Raw genomic sequence first — 18,562 nt, 5'->3', positions numbered from 1 at the left:
GGACGAATCATTCATCCGACCGAGGAGGAATCATCCGACAGGGGACGAGACATCCGACAGGGGACGAGACATCCGACAGGGGACGAATCATCCGACCGAGGAGGAATCATCCGACAGGGGACGAGACATCCGACAGGGGACGAATCATTCATCCGACCGAGGAGGAATCATCCGACAGGGGACGAGACATCCGACGGGGGACGAGACATCCGACAGGGGACGAATCATTCATCCGACCGAGGAGGAATCATCCGACAGGGGACGAGACATCCGACAGGGGACGAGACATCCGACGGGGGACGAATCATCCGACCGAGGAGGAATCATCCGACAGGGGACGAGATATTCGACAGGGGACGAGACATCCGACAGGGGACGAATCATCCGACCGAGGAGGAATCATCCGACGGGACGAGATATTCGACAGGGGACGAGACATCCGACAGGGGACGAATCATTCATCCGACCGAGGAGGAATCATCCGACAGGGGACGAGATATTCGACAGGGGACGAGACATCCGACAGGGGACGAATCATTCATCCGACCGAGGAGGAATCATCCGACAGGGGAGGAATCATCCGACAGGGGACGAGACATCCGACAGGGGACGAGACATCCGACAGGGGACGAGTCATTCATCCGACCGAGGAGGAATCATCCGACAGGGGACGAATCATTCATCCGACAGGGGACGAGACATCCGACAGGGGACGAATCATTCATCCGACCGAGGAGGAATCATCCGACAGGTACGAGATATTCGACAGGGGACGAGATATTCGACAGGGGACGAGACATCCGACAGGGGACAAGATATTCGACAGGGGACGAATCATCCGACAGGGGACAAGATATTCGACAGGGGACGAGACATCCGACAGGGGACGAATCATCCGACCGAGGACGAATCATCCGACCGAGGACGAATCATCCGACAGGTAGGACTGACGAAAAATTTGGTTACGTTCAACCGGCATGTTAAGGTATTCAGCGTACCCATTCATACACTCTACCATTTCAGTATTGTAAGCCATGGAGTACATTGCCACTAAAGCCCACAGGCTCAGGCTGAGAGAAACCGTGACTAGTAAAGATAGCCCGGTGTCAAAGCCTCCTGCTACGTGCTACCTGACCCGAGGGACCATTGACAACGAGTGGTACATATGGAACACCTCGGCTGTAGCTATCGTTTTGCAAAGGGGTGACTCGCTGCACACCTGCCTAGTTTCATCCAGTTTCGAAGATGCAACATTGTGCCCTGTACGGGTACTCAAGGGTTTCACCATCAGCAGAATGGGGAGCACAACCTGCGTGCTTGACCGGGAGATACGTTTCCAGGAACCAATCACAGACATGGAATCGGTAGCTACCCAGGTTGATCTTGTGAACATGTGTACGTCGAAGGGTGTCAAGTGTGTTATTTTTTTAGAGCATTACACACAGCACCCTCAGGATGAAGAACTACAACTCGGGTCCCGAGTGTGCTCACTCTTTGTCCAGACGGTAGGTGAGATGCTCAGCAGAAAGTATGACATCATGCACCACTACCCTCTGTTCAACCGAGCTCTTGGTCTGTATTACTCCAATAAGGTTAACCTGGAACCCCCGGAACTGAAAGACATGATAGCTACAGAGGGACTACTGGACCGGAGTGCTGAGGCTCACCAGTCTCTCCATGGGATCCCGTTGGTAGGACTAGATCGTATATTGTTTTCACAGTGGAACTACCCTGACAACAGAGAGGAGCAAGACCGCAAAGGTCGAGATGAAGGAGATGAACCCTCCTCCGATCAGCACGAGGCTACGCGAGAGAAACGCGACACTGTAGACGAAGCTGAAAGGCAGACGGACTTATGTGAACCGAGCCCTGGTAGACGACCGTCCCTTGTAGCGTGTTCGATGAAAGAAACGAGTGAAACTTTTACCGTGAACACCTTAGAAGCCTTCAACAACTTTCCGGGGACTCTAACAGACGGTCCGCTTGCTTTCCCTTATATCTTCACAATGCACACAAAGGATGACCTTAAATTCGACGATCTGGTGAATTACTGTCAATCGCGCGCATGTGGACCCCTGGGGGCTCTACCACCACGTGCGAATTGGGGCTCTGTCAACCCAGTGCTGCTCATGGAAGACCCTGTCGACCCTACAACGGGTACGATATCGCGTCGCTACACTGTAACATCCAGGGGACACTTGAGTACCATCATCGCGAACCGAGCCGGAGTCGGTCTGTGCTACAATGAGGTGTTTCTACGAGGCAGACCTGTCACCAGATTGAACCTGGATGTGGATCTCAAGTGTTGTCAGAAATGCAACAATAAATTCGCGACCCACGCCGAGCGCTCCACCAAGCATAAAGTCTCCGAGGCATTGACCACGAGTCTAATCTTGGTGATCGTGGAGTCTCTGTTTAGATCTGCAAAGGTAAAAAGGACCGAGTTTGAGAGTGACCCGTCTCTCAGAGAGCTGGCTAAGGTGGTGGGTAAGATCGCTGTGTACATCAGGGATTCTTCGACCAAGTCGAAGCTGAGTCTGAGGATGCTGTGGTATCTTCCGGTAGAACTGTGCAGTTTCAATGGGATAGAGGGCTACAAACATTTACTGGACGAGATGGAGAATGTCTCTCTCACCTATGTTCTACTGTCCTACCCGGCCAACGTTGAATCGTGTGGACTCTGCAACCTGGGAGATTCGATGCAAAGGGGAGGTTGTAACAACTCCTTCTCAGGGTCCAGGTATCTGAGGCTCAACTCGGATCAAGCTGAGAACAGGTGCTCGTCTATTGACAAGGCCCCGTACTCATTTAGGAAGTGCGTACGGTTGCCCAACTGCTATAAGGAGGACACTGGGTTCGAGTATGTAGACACGTTCAACGTTCAAGATGTAGAAGACCCGGGTTTTGATGACCCGCTGTCCCTTTCCGTGGGCTTGTCCTCCAACCCCATATTGAGTGATGTTACATCACTGGGGAGCCGTTTTCGAGACATCGTGAAAGTCAAGGGACATTCGCAACCGTTGGTGTTCTCGGGACTCGAGGAAGTACCGAATCAAGCTCGGGTCGAACGCGAAGCTCGGAGACTAGCGTTGCTCTGGGGTGTCCCTGTGACTATTAGGACGACCGGATCGGGACTCTTTTGTGTCCAGGCGAACGAAAGGTCTACAACATACCCTTGTCCTATACACAATAGAGTGCACTCCAAGTCCAAGCTCGGGGCTCTGGTCTTTGCTGCACAAACTAAACCGAAATGTTTTGTACCCTGACATGCATATACCATGTGGCCTTTGTTGAATAAAAACAAACAAACCATGTAACAACTCACTGGGTTTAGGGCTTTATTGTCATGTCAATATCATCACTGTGTAAATCGAACAATGCTATGTGTGGACAGTACAGATTCAGACTATATAAGGAGGAAATGTAAGAAACGCTCACGGTGCACATGAAGTCCTCAGTGGAGTCAATACAGGCTCCGGACACGTGGAACCAACACCTTCTCTCTCGCAGGACCCGGAGTTCTTCACGTGTTTAAATATGGTATTCACTAGACCTGCGGGGTACGCATGAAGCTCATCCAAGGTGTGCGTACGCTTTGAGAGTGTCGATCCGTTGGTATTTGAGTACACACGCGGTCCTCGTTGAGCTACCTCGATGTGCTTCCCGGCCTTAATGTTGCCACAGTTCTTTTTGCACATCATGCCTTGGAATGGGTTGTTGGTCATCAACCGGGTCCTCTTTCTGTACCTGGTGCCGTATTTACAGTAGTCAAGTCTAACAACGCGTTTGTCCTTACATGCCGCCCTGAACCCATCAAAGTTAGCCCGTGTGACATTCTGACACGTTTTATTTCCCCCGTCATTCATCAGCTTGACAAATACGCTCGCAGGGTGATTCCTGATGTCGTGGTAAAGCCTGTGCGAAGCCCATCTCTTCCAGAGCATACTAGAATCAGGGTTTTCCACAAAGTACTGCATGGCAGGGTTGATGGTATGGAAGTACTCTATGATGTCTATAGTCTTTCTCACCAGAGAGTCTGCGAGTGTAAGGTCCCTGGGTGTCTTCGCGTGAGTCCTGGCCGAGCTGTAGTTTTCGCAAGGTGGTCCTGCGAATATAACGTCGGGAGGTGGCCCTGACCACTCTCTCGCGGGGTCCCAGTGGCGTATATCGACAACAATATCAGCATTGTGACAACCTTCGATGTCTAGCCTTCGCACGTTCCAACCGGCTTCAACGAAGGGTATGCAAATACTACCTGTTCCATCGAACAGACTCAGGAGGGTCTTCCGTGAGGGGGTTACCATTGTTGACATGCGAGTGTCTGTCTGTGACTTTCATTGAATTAACAGATTTGTTAACCGGGTGATATTCGCGCATGAGAAGAATAAGCATGATGCTGCATACCGTGTCATATCTGCTAATAGCGCTATGGGTCTTGGGTTGTACGGGGAGACCTGATAACATGTGGGATGCCAGTAATCTACGCAACTGCCGTCCCGACGTGGACTACTGTGCTGATATATACAATCCACCACTGACTCTGGTCGAGTGCACATACGCCGGTAAGGGACTCTGTCTATACCGGTGTCCTTTGGGGCAACCCTCCATGCCGTACAAACCCAGCAGAGGACGACGATGCGCATCAATGTGCCCTAGTGGGTATTTTGTGGGACTGTACCATAACAAAGAGACTTGTCGACTGCACACTCTCTCCTGCCCTGAAGGGGAAAGCGTGATACTTCCCGGTACGTCCTGGCACGACACAGTTTGTGGATACCCGGAACACAATGTACCGGGACGTCTGAATGATGTAAAATCCAGCTCCTTCCGTGTTACGCTCGCAGACCTGACTGGAAGGTGGGTGCGGGCCATATCTGCTCCCGAAGTAGAACAACTGTGCAGAGAGATGACCAGTTATGAACAACTGACATCATGCATGTTCAACTTTGAAAATATGTTACAAGGCATGGTGTCCCCAGCTGAATCCCTGTACTACAAAATGAACACGCTTTCCCTTTACCACACCTCCAAGCAACTGTATGACACGGTGGTGAAGCCCTTTGTTACTGGTAATGTGGAGCCAGATGTGTCCATTCAGTTCCTACAACCCAATCCGTGGTGGGTAGGGGACCAGGACACCCTCATCATACAGACCAGACTCACTATCCCCATTGGCATGTCGCACAGGTACACACCCAACGCGCTCCATTGGTACACGGGCAGGTTGGGGGACAAGTGGGTGGTGCGAGCCGAAAAGAGGAGCATCGTCTCTTCCGAGTGGCGATACAACATCACCAGAGGTCTCGAGTGGACCAAAGGGGAATCACTCGGGTTCTTCGTGTACATGTTGGACATCTCGATGGTCGTGAAAAACTTCCACTGTGGTCTGTTCGACTCTGTGTATGTAAATGTCGAGGTTTATGATAAGCACGAGAATCAGGTGGTAGGGTTACACAACACGTTGGAGGTCAACTGCGTTTGGAAACCCAAGCGGCATTCGGTCTGCAATTGCACACGCTCGCTGCTAGACTATACCAATCCAGCTGGACTGTGTTCACCGACCTGTATCTTGACCCCGTTCGCACACCACCTAAAAGGAGTGGAGGGTAATGACCATTGGATGCTAGAAATCACACAAGAGGACCCTGACACCACGATCATGGGCCAGGGTCGGGTTCTGTATGGTTCGGTCCAACCTAAAACTGAACGATTCTGTCTAGTCACGAATCATGTTTTCGACCTCTCACTTGGACCAAAACAAGATGCGCCGTCTGCTCCACTAGATGCGAGACGATGTGATGTCGTACTCGTTGAGTTTAAAATCTGGATACAAGACCCTCCCCAGGGTCTCGAAGAGCGGTACTTTCCAGTACCCGTGCGGCGATCCTTATTGAACGGGCGCCGTGTAAACGAGATACACATACCAATAGCAGTCAATGATACCCTGCAAACTGTCATTCGTCAGTCCTGGGGGGGTAAGATCGGGGTTAAGTTCAGATTCGTCCACTCTAGTCGAGTCGCCCCTTACCAGGAGGAGATCGCAGCTGTACTCGACTGGATATTGACCTTGCAGTTGCGTAAGAACCGAGCTCTACAAGTGGTAGTCATCGACGTGGACCTAGGGACCGTAAAGTCGTCAGACTTTGCTATGATCAACAACCTATATGGGTCAAAGTTAGAGTTGATCCCCGGGGTTTCAGCCGACACACTAGCGGCCGTCGTACTGACCAGAGGGTACAATACAGCGTACAATCACTTTAAATGTAGTGACACAGAGAGATGTTCTATGATAAACGCGATATATGACGGCAAGGGCAACCTCCTGTACCAGCGAACATTAAACGGTCACATTCCAGAGTGTCATGAGGCTCCACTGTCCTCCCAGAACTGCACCGTGTGCCGAGATCGAGACGTGATCATCGTCTGCCCGACCAGCTTTAATCCTGCAGGCTTTGAGGACACTCTAGGAGGAGCGCTGACTGTTGAAAGCTACCCTCCTCCGAGGTGGTACAATCGAACAGCGTACTCTTTGACACCGGAGCAGGAGCAAGCCGAGACTGTGCTACATGAGGTAGGCCTAATCGTCTCGTCACACGGAGCCTTTCTGAACCTCGATACAATATCCTTGTTCACGAAGAGCAATCCAGGTTGTGAGCAAGTGAGACCTGGTCGCTGGCGCATAGGAGAGTACACGCCCGAAAACCCTTATGCTATCAGGTTACCCCGTGATGAACAGTATCCGGAGAGGACAGGACTCTTGGTCTTTGAGGAGCTGTGCAAGAGATCAAACAACCGTGCGGGGATAGTTGTGTCGATCCCCTCTGCCGATTACATCCTTGGCGGTCACTGCAAATTGATACGCTTGCTCAACAGACACACCACAACTGACCCCGGTGGTTCGGGCGACAAGAGGGTCCGTTACTCAATGCGAGACCTAACCATGGTAATTTCGGATATGGCCAAGTGGGGAGTGTGTAGATACTCGCTAGGATACCTCGACTACACCTTTGGTAACTCGGAAGGTGTACCGACCTTCACGGAGCTCTCTCGTATAATCAACTCTGCTGCCACCAACATCCGCGCATTGCATTACCTATACACCAGGAACTCGACCTTCGGAGACGGAGGGTACTCTTATGCTCACGTGAATGGAGTGTACAAACTCGAAGGCGGTATGTTTTTCCAGCGAGTGGCCGATGGGATACCTTTGACCAAAAGTTTTGTCCCAGTGCCAGGCGTTCCGAACTTGAGATTGGGCTTAGCGTCAGACGTGAACGTAGGCGCTCCCTTGCCCGTCAGCGAACTCATCATCGGGGACGTTATCGAGAAGGCTAAGTTTATACCGTACGGAGCGCAGGTAATCAACTTGAATCACAAAGACATGGTTGCGTTCGTAGATCAGGATAGGGACAGAATCTACATTCATTCTCCTTCTACGGTTGTACGGAGCGATAGTCTCAGGTTACCTTCCTTTGGTATACACAGCGAAGAAGAGGGGATTTTGCCCCACGTTTGCTACAGCTACATTAGCGGGGCTGTGCATCGTGCTAGGGTATCGGTGTCATTGCCGATCACCAGAAAGGGGAGCGAGTCCGTTGTCCAGAGTATATTGACCGCAAATCGCTGGCTCGGGACACCTGTACTCACGAGAGAGGAAGAAGACTGGCTTTCCAACAAGTCCGTGATGTCAAATCGCACCACATTTCCCCCTGTCCAAGGCTCACAGTGGTTGACTTTTGACAGTGTGCACTTGGTATCAAAGACGGTCGAGTGTATCAGGGGCTCGAGTTCGTGCATGGAGCTAGGAGACTACGCGGATAACAGTTGGCCCCAAGGAGGCACAGGGTACCCGATTGCAATCTCGAGCATGGTGGGATCACACAATACTACTATCTTGGTTAAAATGATAATCCATGTCAACCACGGGGCGATGCGTGTTACGATCCCTTGCAACTGGAAACCATTCTCTTTAGGATCGGAACACCCCTCCTCGTCCCCTGAACCTCCTCCGGGTTACTACATGCAGACAGAAGAGCATTTGCTTACCAAGTTGAAAAGGTACGTGACAAGTGTGGGACCGGTCACAGGATGGATCGTGGAACCCATCGCGTTGCTCTATTGCCCTGACACGACCCGGAGTCTCACCGATCACATACCCTCCTCAGATATGTACTTTGGAAAGACCTACGAATGTGTGAGCGCTATGAACGAGTCTCTCGTTGATCTTGGGGATGTGTTCTCTCAACTGGATTCTGCCATTGACTGGAATGAGAAGAATGCCGAGCTCACGGTGAAACGTGTACTTTACATGGCGAGTCGCACCTCTGCCCTATGTCTGAGCGGTACTGCACTTGCTGTATTAATCAACATCACCTTACTGATAATGCTTTGCTCCATGTGTAAAGGGACTCGATATAGTGAACAACGCTATAGGGAACAACGCTATAGGAAACTGCAATGAAACAAAACTCGCCACGATGACAACCCCCATAGCAACCTCGAGTCTTTCGTATGTGCTACTGTCAGCTATGTGTCTTATCTGCCCCGTGTCCGGTCGACACTCGCAGACTGAAAGTATCAGTGAACCCCCGGTTCGTCCCGATTCAACACCTTCAACACAAGCTCGGCTCATCAGAGACCACGAAAACGTAGATCTTGACACCCTGGATCACAGGGTGATACTCCACCCTGGCAGATGGAAGATACGCGCACCCGAGAGGAGCAGCACCTACTTCATGTACCATTTCTTTCTAGGATTCAACTGGACCGAGCTCGAAGTCGATTACCTCGAGTGTTCTGAGGTGGCCTGCAGAGGCTTACCTGATTCTCATCAAGGTTGCGATCACCTATGCTCTACTGGCACCTGGCGTGATGCGACTGTCGCCTTGAAAACAGCCGCACTTGAGTACAATAGGGCCATGGCATCGCTCAACGCGGTATTCAATGATCTAGCCGCTGTCATGGACACGCACATCATCAAGCGGAGTACATCCGACACAGTCTCCAAACTATTGTCATACCACGGTAAGGTATCGACAACAGGTCCTCAAATCGTGGATGTTATGCAACATCACAGGACGTTGATTGACCAAGCCTTGAATAACATAGTGGAACACTCCCCGAGTGCGTTTTCGTATGCTCACATCACGACCGAAACAGTCTCACGGTCCAACGATACCAATCTCAACGGTTTACTGGACACCTGGAAGAGCGGAGCATTCAAGTTGGCAGTCCAGCTCAACGCAGTGACATTCGCCTTCCAGGGCGCTCAACAGCGCTTACTCTCGTGCGCGCAGGGTATACAGAGGTCTGATATCATGGGATGTGAACCAGACTTCATCTCCGAGTTTTACACGGACACACCTGTGGCGAGCCGCTCGATGTCATCCTCCAGGCTCCTAATGGTCGCAAAGAGAGAGAGTTGGAATCCCGTAGCGCTCTCCCACTGGTACATGCCCTTTGTAGACTCTTGGAATGGTAACAGGACTTGTTGGCTGGACAGGCCTATGGTGAGCGATACGCAGGGAAACTACAGGGTGCCACAGTGTGACTCGAGGGGGGTGTGTGAACCTCTGGAACTTGACGATGAGACCGTGTCAGCGTGTGAGGTGAACGACAACGGTGAGATAAGTTTGGAATGCCCCGTTGTGTGTGGCGCCCCATGCTTCGGTCCTATCTGCTATCAGTCCCAAACAGACACGTACACACTGAGGACCGCATCCAGCCCAGCGAGTTCTATCAACGCAGCGAGCGATCTGATACTCGTGACCAAGAGTCCCAGGATCCTCTCTAAGGTGTACTCTCTGTCTGATGTGGACATACAAATGTCTCTCGCCATCGTTCGGAACCAATCTTACCGTTCGTCCGAGTTGCTGATGCGAGGAGAGACTGTGTTACATAACATCGTCGCAATGGATCGCGCTGCTCGGAAATACATTGACAAAGTTTACCTAGAGACAGCAGCTCAGTTTCAGGGGACCAAATGTGTTGTTGACTGTGAGCGCATGATAAGCCACAGTCGGTTCATGGCTGCTGCTTCAGTCACCCTCTCTGCTCTAACCTGTCCTTTATTGATTGTTATAATCATAAAACTCAGGTCTAAGAACCAGGAGGTGTTTGTGAGGAACATGCTGTGAGAGAGCATGGTACTGGTCTCTAGTTTGCACAAAGAGAAAATAAGACTCGTATAGCATAGCCACGGAATGGGCCTATCAAAGAAACAGGGACGCGCAGCCAAGGCTGAAACGTCCAACCAATGGTAACCTTTTTTTTAGGGTTCCTCCAACGGCTCATTTGTCCAACCAATGTCATGTCTATGGGAGACGAAATCATCCAATCCAAGGGGCTCATTTATAACCAATGCTAACTCTCTGTCTAGTTGCCTATATATACACTGTGAAATTACTCTTGTGGAGAAACGATCCCAACTCAGACGGTCTCCCAGAAGAATCGGTCGGACAATCGCGCTCGACATTCGCACGATTTCGCATCACATACTCGAAGAACACTTCAATGTGCTGATACTTCAGCATTAGAATGGCAACCGAATCCAAAGGGTATATGATCTTTAGACATGGTAGAACACACCAGTTCGTTCCCGAGTCTGATGAGATTACACTCCGAGATCGAGAGGTTTGGAGGTTTCGACATTGGCGCTCAACCTTAGACGACGACCGTGAATACAAACATTGTCTCAGTGAAACAGAAGTCACAAGGTTCGAACTGTTACCGGCATTCTTGGAGGCAAGAGCAATGGGCATCCTGAGCGGTCCGAGTCACGTTGAGGCTATGCTGGACCAACAGCTAATTGTACTGTGTGACAATGCACCCCACATTTCCCCGCTGGACATAGGAGTCACTGTGGCTGACGCTCTCCTGCTCATAACGAAGCCCCTGAGAGTGGAATACATGCCTACGGATAAAAGGATGATTTTTCCTGCACTCTTCGCCTCCAGGGTTGGATGTTCCGACTGTAGCAACAAACCGTTCACCAGATACTACTGGCCCAGGCGCTGCGGAAGTGCGATCCCGCTTACGGATGAACTCGTACAGTGGTGTATGTATTCCTTCGAGTGGAGCGCTACCTTATCCACCACCGACATGGAATATCACAAGAAGTGGCCTACGATCTCGTACGTACCGTTCAACCAGGAGGGATGGGATTTGGCCCTTCTTGTAATGGGATCCATAGAGATGATCGTGTGGGACATGCCTCTAAATGACAACCACATCAGTGTACGCGGGTGCGGGCTGCCTCACGGGACCGTGCAAATGGCCGATTGTATATTGGCAAACATTTCACGCATTCTGGAAGTTAACATGAAGGCTGTGCAACCTAGTCTTGTTGTTGACATAGCATACAGCCTAGGAACCTGCACATACAACCGTTACGGGAGAGACTTGTTTTTTCACCCCCTCTGTGAAGCCTGCACAACGTGCCCCAAAGTCAACACGTCACTTTACAAAGTGGAACCTGTGTAAATGGTCTTGTTGTTTTTGACTTTTGTAATAAAGACTTGTTTATTTGCACCAAAGTTCACAACCCTATCTGATCATTCTATTGTTGTACAGGGAATTAATTACACAGTGGTGACTCAGGGTCCTTCCCGGCCACAAGCACTGAACACAATCTTCGTACTCTACATGTCATTGATTATATCCGGAGAGACATACAACTCTATCTCACACGTGGAGTAAAGAATAACACAAGCTTTGATTCAGGCTTAAAACGCAATTTATTGGCTCATGGTACAATCAATACGCATTGCATGCAATGTTACACCAAGTCAGTCATGTCACACACAAGCTAGGATATGTAGGCTGTAATACACCATCAGGGGTTACATAGCTCAGGGAAATAAAATTTGTCTATAGAAAACATGATGCAAATTCACGCACGGGTACATAATCCTGCTGGGGGTTGTGATTGCAACATTCCGTCATCATCACAGGGGACCACGGGATAGATTCACCAATGATAGAGAAGATGGAATTCCGGAAAATCTCTAGGGTGTTATAGTCAGCGGCCGTTATATAGAGCTTGAGAGCCTCTATGATGTTTTGGGCAAGTTCCTTATTGGGACCCTTAAACCTGTCCACGTAGTACATTTTCAGCCAAGATTGCACGTCTGTGTGATCCTTGGTCCTTTCGAATATACAGGCCAAGCCATCCACGATGGCTTCGATCAGACTCATGTCATCCATCTCACCTCCGGGGAAGTGCTCAGGATGATGGGGGTTCTTCTCGTAATGGTGCTTGAATCCAAGGTTGGCCATGGTTGTGAGAACATCAGTGTCAATGTACAGCTTCTCCAATGAGCACACATTCGCCTCCTCCTGGGTCTGGTGAGGTCCGTAACGTTTATTGAGCTGGTTCCGTTTCTTCGCGTTCACAACACCGGCCTCTTTCTCCATGTGTACTGCCATGATACCAGCGTACGCAGGTGCTTCAACTGTACTGGTCTTGCTAGAGTCGTGACATGCGATGCTTCTCACGTAGTACCGATCGGCCAGTAAGTCCAGAGTCTCTTCACAACCTCTGGTCGCTTGTTCGAGAGCTCTGGCAACCACAGCTCCGATCATGGTCACAAACATATTGTGTGACAGGAAAGCCTTATGGTGCTCTCTCAAGGGGAGACTCTCCACCAATGCTTTCTCACACTCAGGGCTCCAAGAGTTGGCCTCAGCAGCAGAGCACAAGGTGTGAACCAGTTTGATAGTCGCGTACGGAGTTACAGGGACCTCAATCTTCACTTTGTTGGAGCGTGCAGTCTTTACGATATCCTGGACAAAGGCGGTCATTGGAGCTGGCTTGTAGACATATTTGTTATGCTCAGGGATCAACGGTGCTGGGTTCGGTGTACCAGTAGCCTTGGCAGAGGCTCTGGTTCTGGTAGGTTTAACAGAAGCCATCGTACGGTTTCCTAACTACAGTTGTGACAAGATTGACAAAGCAAGGTTTGACTGACCAAAAGGCGCTGACTTAAACATCATTAATATATAGCAATGAACCCGAGTATAGGTCCTATTGCAAGTGTGAGACTTGAGGATATCACACGGGGCGATGCGTTTCCAAGGACCACCGCCTTATTGAGTGATCTTCGGTCTGGTGAAACATCTTCCCTAACTACGGTGCAGTTGGCGAAAGAGAAACTGTACACTTCGTTCATGTAGCCCACTCTAGCCATCCTCCTACACTGGTAGGTTTCAGTGTGGTTACACGGGTCGCAATATATGACTAGAGCCTTGTCACTAGTTACGTTGTGTGTCACATTGAACCCAGATGTGTACGATTTGATATATTTGGAGACTACGCCTTGTCTGTCTATGCGATACAGTCCGAAAATTTCGTTCTTCGCTTTCGACATAAACCAGGTAGTTGAGAGAAACCGATCGGGGTCGTCATTCGGACAAACCAGTTTCACCTGTCTAGCAACTGGGAAAGGGAGCTCTGTGATATCGAGAGCTGTGGCACTCGGTCTCGTTGTGGAAAGACTCGGATTCTTGGTCGCATCCGCACTCTGGGCTGTAGTGGGTGGATGTTTACGCGTAGAGGTACGCTGATCCTTAGTCACAAGATTCTGGGCTCCAGTGGAAGCAGGCTCGGTAGAAGTACTTGGATCCTTGGTCACATCAACACTCTGGGCTGCAGATGTAGTTAGAGAAGGAGGCTGTGTGGAAGCAGGCTGAGAAGACCCAAGCGGTCCGCTGATCACCGTCGAAACTGTGACATCCTCGGGTACCGTGATCACTTCGGCATCTGGGGTTGCAGTGCTATGAAGCCTGGTCACCACATACGCGGAGGTGGTAGCAGAGTGTGGGAATTGGCCTTCTTCAGACAAGAGAATGACAGCTGATAGAGTGAAAAGTAGATTGCGCATTGGTCTAGTTGAAAAGGCCATTTCATGCCAGAGAAGACACGATAATGATGTGGATGCACTAGAGTCTGGCTATATATACTTTCCCTACTGCATTGGTTGGATAAATGGGATGGTATTTGGAGTGGTCATACTTGGTTGGATGTTTTGAACACTGGTTGGATGTTTTTGGAACATTGGTCGGATGTTATGAACGCTGGTCGGATGTTTTTGGAACACTGGTTGGATGTTTTTGGAACACTGGTTGGATGTTTTGCACACTGGTTGGATGTTTTGAATACTGGTTGGCTATTTGAACACTGGTTGGATGTTTTGAACAATGGTTGGATGTTTTGAACAATGGTTGGATGTTTTGAATTACGGTTGAATATTTGGAACACTGGTTGGATGTTTTTGGAACGCTGGTCGGATGTTATGAACACTGGTCGGTTGTTTTGAACACTGGTCGGATGTTCGAACACTGGTTGGATGTTTTGAACACTGGTTGGATGTTTTGCACACTGGTTGGATGTTTTGAGCACCGGTTGGATGTTTTGAACACTGGTTGGATGTTTTGAATACTGGTTGGCTATTTGAACACTGGTTGGATGTTTTGAATACTGGTTGGCTATTTGAACACTGGTTGGATGTTTTGAATTACGGTTGGATGTTTTGAATTACGGTTGAATATTTGGAACACTGGTTGGATGTTTTGAATTACGGTTGGATGTTCTGAACACTGGTCGGATGGTTCAGCCAGGGTTTGGTTTAAGGGCGAGGCTTACACTCAACAGGAGGATTCATTAACCCTTGATCAAGACATCCTTACACATCACTGTCCTATAGTTGAGACACCATGACCAGGAGAAACAGAGATTGATCCCCAAAGACATGTTCAGGGACAAGCAAGACTCTCCATTTACCCATTTGGAACACTGGGTGGATGTTTGGAACATTGGTCAGATACCTGGACCACTGCTTGGATGTTGTGAACAATGCTCGGATGTTTGTAACACTGGTTGGATGGTTCAGCCACGGTTTAGTTTAAGGGCGAGGCTTACACTCAACAGGAGGATTCATTAACAGAAACCCCTTGATCAAGACATCCTTACACATCACTGTCCTATAGTTGAGACACACATGACCAGGCGAAACAGAAAATTGATCCCCAAAGACATGTTCAGGGACGAGCAAGACTCTCCATTTACCCCTCCCGATACCCACACGTTCATGTTTCCCAGATTGGACTTCGGTATGCCATCAATGGGTAAGATTGAACTGAAGCAAGTCCTGACCCATCAAATTGGTCTACATAGTACAAACGAGGCGAACAAGACGGGGATAGATCACCCTAACCCTCAGGAGGTAACCAGTGATGCTGTCACAGACTACCAGAACCATCGACTTGCATCCGTGAGCTGGTTTGCTTACATGATACCATTCCAATTGGTGTGCAATGAGGACCACCACTCTGTCTTTCTCCCAGCTGTGAATATCATGGACAGATACATAACCACCTGTGTCGACCATGGTGAGGACCTGAGCCAGCTGTTGAAGAACATAAGTGACATCCGAACGGCATGCATTTCGCTCTCCTACAAGATGCATTCTGTGGACACGCGAGTTCATCTAGAAGACATTCACAAATCCAACAGGTGGGTAAAGAATGCATTGGTGGAGTCTTCCAGCAACACGGGTAAGCCCAGGTTACCATTGCTCGTCCTGTCAGATGTACATGGGATACAAGAGGCTGAGAAGCGAATAGTAAGCTCTTTGAGAGGTGCAGTGTTCCCCGCAAACGCTGAAAACATGATCAGTGCACTGTGCAAATATCTGATCCTGGAATATCAAAACATGCGATGTCTGATCGAGTCTAACCACAGGCTGGACCAACGTGTCACGAGGACGGCAGCCAAGCTTTTATCAAAAACTGCATTGGACACGCGGTTGTTACACTTCAGGAGGTGGAAGGTCATCGCTGTGTGTAGCTTGTTAGGGGTGATCAAGGAGTGTGTCACTACTAAAGAGAAGATCCGTATGGAAAACGGCTTCATCTCACTCTTGGAAGAACTGAAGCCTGGCGAGTTTACACGAAAGGAGCTGTGTGACCTTGAGCTGCTATTGTCACAGGGCTGTGTGGTGTGCAGTGGTTTGTTTGTCAACCTTGAAGTGTACAATTCTCTACGTAGGATATCGTCTATGTCCTGCTCCACGTGTAACGACACCCTTATCGGCAGGAAAAGGAATGCTCGCGGTGTGTCAGTTGGACCCGGACAGCAATATAAAACGATATAATAAGAACGTGGCAGTGTAGTGTAAATTTGTTATGTACACCATGTAACTTATGATGGTAATAAAGTCACCGTGTACATCTCCTTGTGTTGCCCTGTGAAATGAAAGGTTGTCACAGTGTGATAGGTTTTTTTTATTATTATTCAGACAGTGCATCCACATCACCATGTGTAGGTGCCACTATCCTTATGACCTTCCGTTTATTGAACATCAGTGTGTACGTGATCGTTACAGCCAGAGGTTCTAAGTGTGCACATACAAAAACACAAACGTTATATTAGAAGTGTCATATTCTTCAGCTTCATCCGAAGTGCCAATTTCATGTCACCGCAGTACAGACGATGAGCATGAGAGCCCTGGATGGTCCTTGCGCTGCAGATAACACAGCGTTCCACTCCGCCAACTGAAGTGTACCCGTAAGTGGCATTGGTGGTATCCGGGAACGATATGTATAGCTTTCTGTAACGTTCCTTCCCGAGTATGAGCATCAGATCCTGTTCCCGATTCTTGAACCTCTGTGCGATGTACGGACAGACCCCGCCTGAGTTGTATACGTGAAAGATGTGCTCGCCCAGTAAGGTGTCATCCTGAACAAAATTGCTGACTTCGAGTTGACACACGAAACATTTGTGTGTGTCAATCGTATGTTCAAGGTGGTACATGTTAGCAAACTCGCCCAGTGCACTGAAGTCTCCGGTCACTAAGGAGAAGTTTACAGGTCTCAGCACTGTAGGAACGGGTCCTCTAGTGAACAAACGGGTCTCGAACATAGGCACGCGCAGTTTCATATGCTTCAAGGTTGTCTTGAGACTGTTACTCATCTCCTCGCATGCGATGTAATGACCTTCTCCGGATGGACATGCGCAGACAATGCAGTGGTTGGTCCCGTGGATCGTAACGTACCCTTTTTTGGAGTACAGCATGAACTCTGGGAATGCTATAGCCCCCCTTTGGAACCGTATCTTTCCTTGTATGATGAGAAGCTCCTTTTCACGACCCCTGTACTTCGCCTTAATGTACCGACACTCTCCTCCTCCGCTCCGAACGTGTTCATTGAAACCAGGGTCACCTCTTTTGTACCCAGAGAGTACAATGTTACAATCGTTACACTTGTATGTGTCACACGTTCCCAGTACGTGCGTCATGACATTAGGGTCATTCAGTACCTCGTATTCATCCCTCCACTCTAAACCAAGGTTGTGAGCCGTGTATCGAGGGGTTCTGATCAGGCTGCTGTCCGCTTCCATCCGATCATCATCACATATGTTCACAATCGTGGGAACCCCCTGAATTATCTGCACTTCGGGAAAGAGCTGGGCTCCAGCGCGACTGTTGCCTGGGTTCTGCATGGTGCACTGGTATAGCAAACACTGGTGTAGAGTAATTAATAGCAGCTCTGTCTTCATTCGTAGACACACCCTCTATTGTAGCATCATCTTGAAAGGTGGATAACCCTGGTTGGATACCAACCTGGCCTCAATGTGGTTGGATTAACACTGAATACAATGACATTATCGGTCCATGTACTTTATTGAAAGTGTGAAACAGTACAATACAAAGGAGTGTCACAATAACAGTTGGAATAAGGTAACATAAACATTCAACAATACTACCAACCAGGAGTCATCATTTCTACACCGTGAAGCAACAGGTCTTCGTCGTCGTAACCCCTCTTCAAAAACACTTCTCCGTAGTGAGCGGGTATAACCCTCTCCATCCCCGAAAATTGATCCTTGAACACCATAGTCACATCCTCACTCAATACCATGCGAACGGTATTGACGGTGTCCAGCCTGGAATGAAGTTCCAAGCCCTCCGGTGTTTCATACCGACCGCTTTCCCTACCCTTTAGGGCAGCTATCCCAAACCCTTTAGCTGTAACGGTCACCTGAGTGGTAGAGTTGGACCCCTGGGGTAATACGCCGGTCGTTACTAGGTCACAGTGACTTACATCCCGAAGACCCATCGGAAAACAGTCCGAGCCCGTACAGCAATAAGTCATGGTGGACCCAGACCCGTACAATGATAGATCGCAGTGAGTCACGTCACGATCCACTACCAAGTCCATTGCAATGGAGTGCTGACCGAAGCTCTGGTGAATACTTTTGGTGTTACCATCGACCCTGATTACCGTTTGCTGGGATGCAGTGGCTACAACTTTAACCCCCTGCTGTGTCGTTATAGTCATTTCATCCAGACCGGCACGAACCAAAGCGTCGAGTTTCTCCCTCCATTCCTGGGAATTAAACCTCTCTCCTTCCTCTGTGTCTAGGTCCTTGTACGCGCTTCGATATACAATCTCCCCTGTCACGCTGCAAGTCAACATCACGCGCTCAGGATCGATGGACACGGCTGAGCTCCCCTTCTTGAAAAGCACCGCATTGTGTAAAGAGAGTCCAGCCTCCTTCGCGGAG

Source organism: Anarhichas minor, unplaced genomic scaffold, assembly GCF_050575085.1.
Source record: "Anarhichas minor isolate MPS153535 unplaced genomic scaffold, ASM5057508v1 ptg000054l, whole genome shotgun sequence".
Lineage (NCBI taxonomy): Eukaryota > Metazoa > Chordata > Actinopteri > Perciformes > Anarhichadidae > Anarhichas > Anarhichas minor.
Note: the sequence above shows the minus strand (reverse complement) of the source record.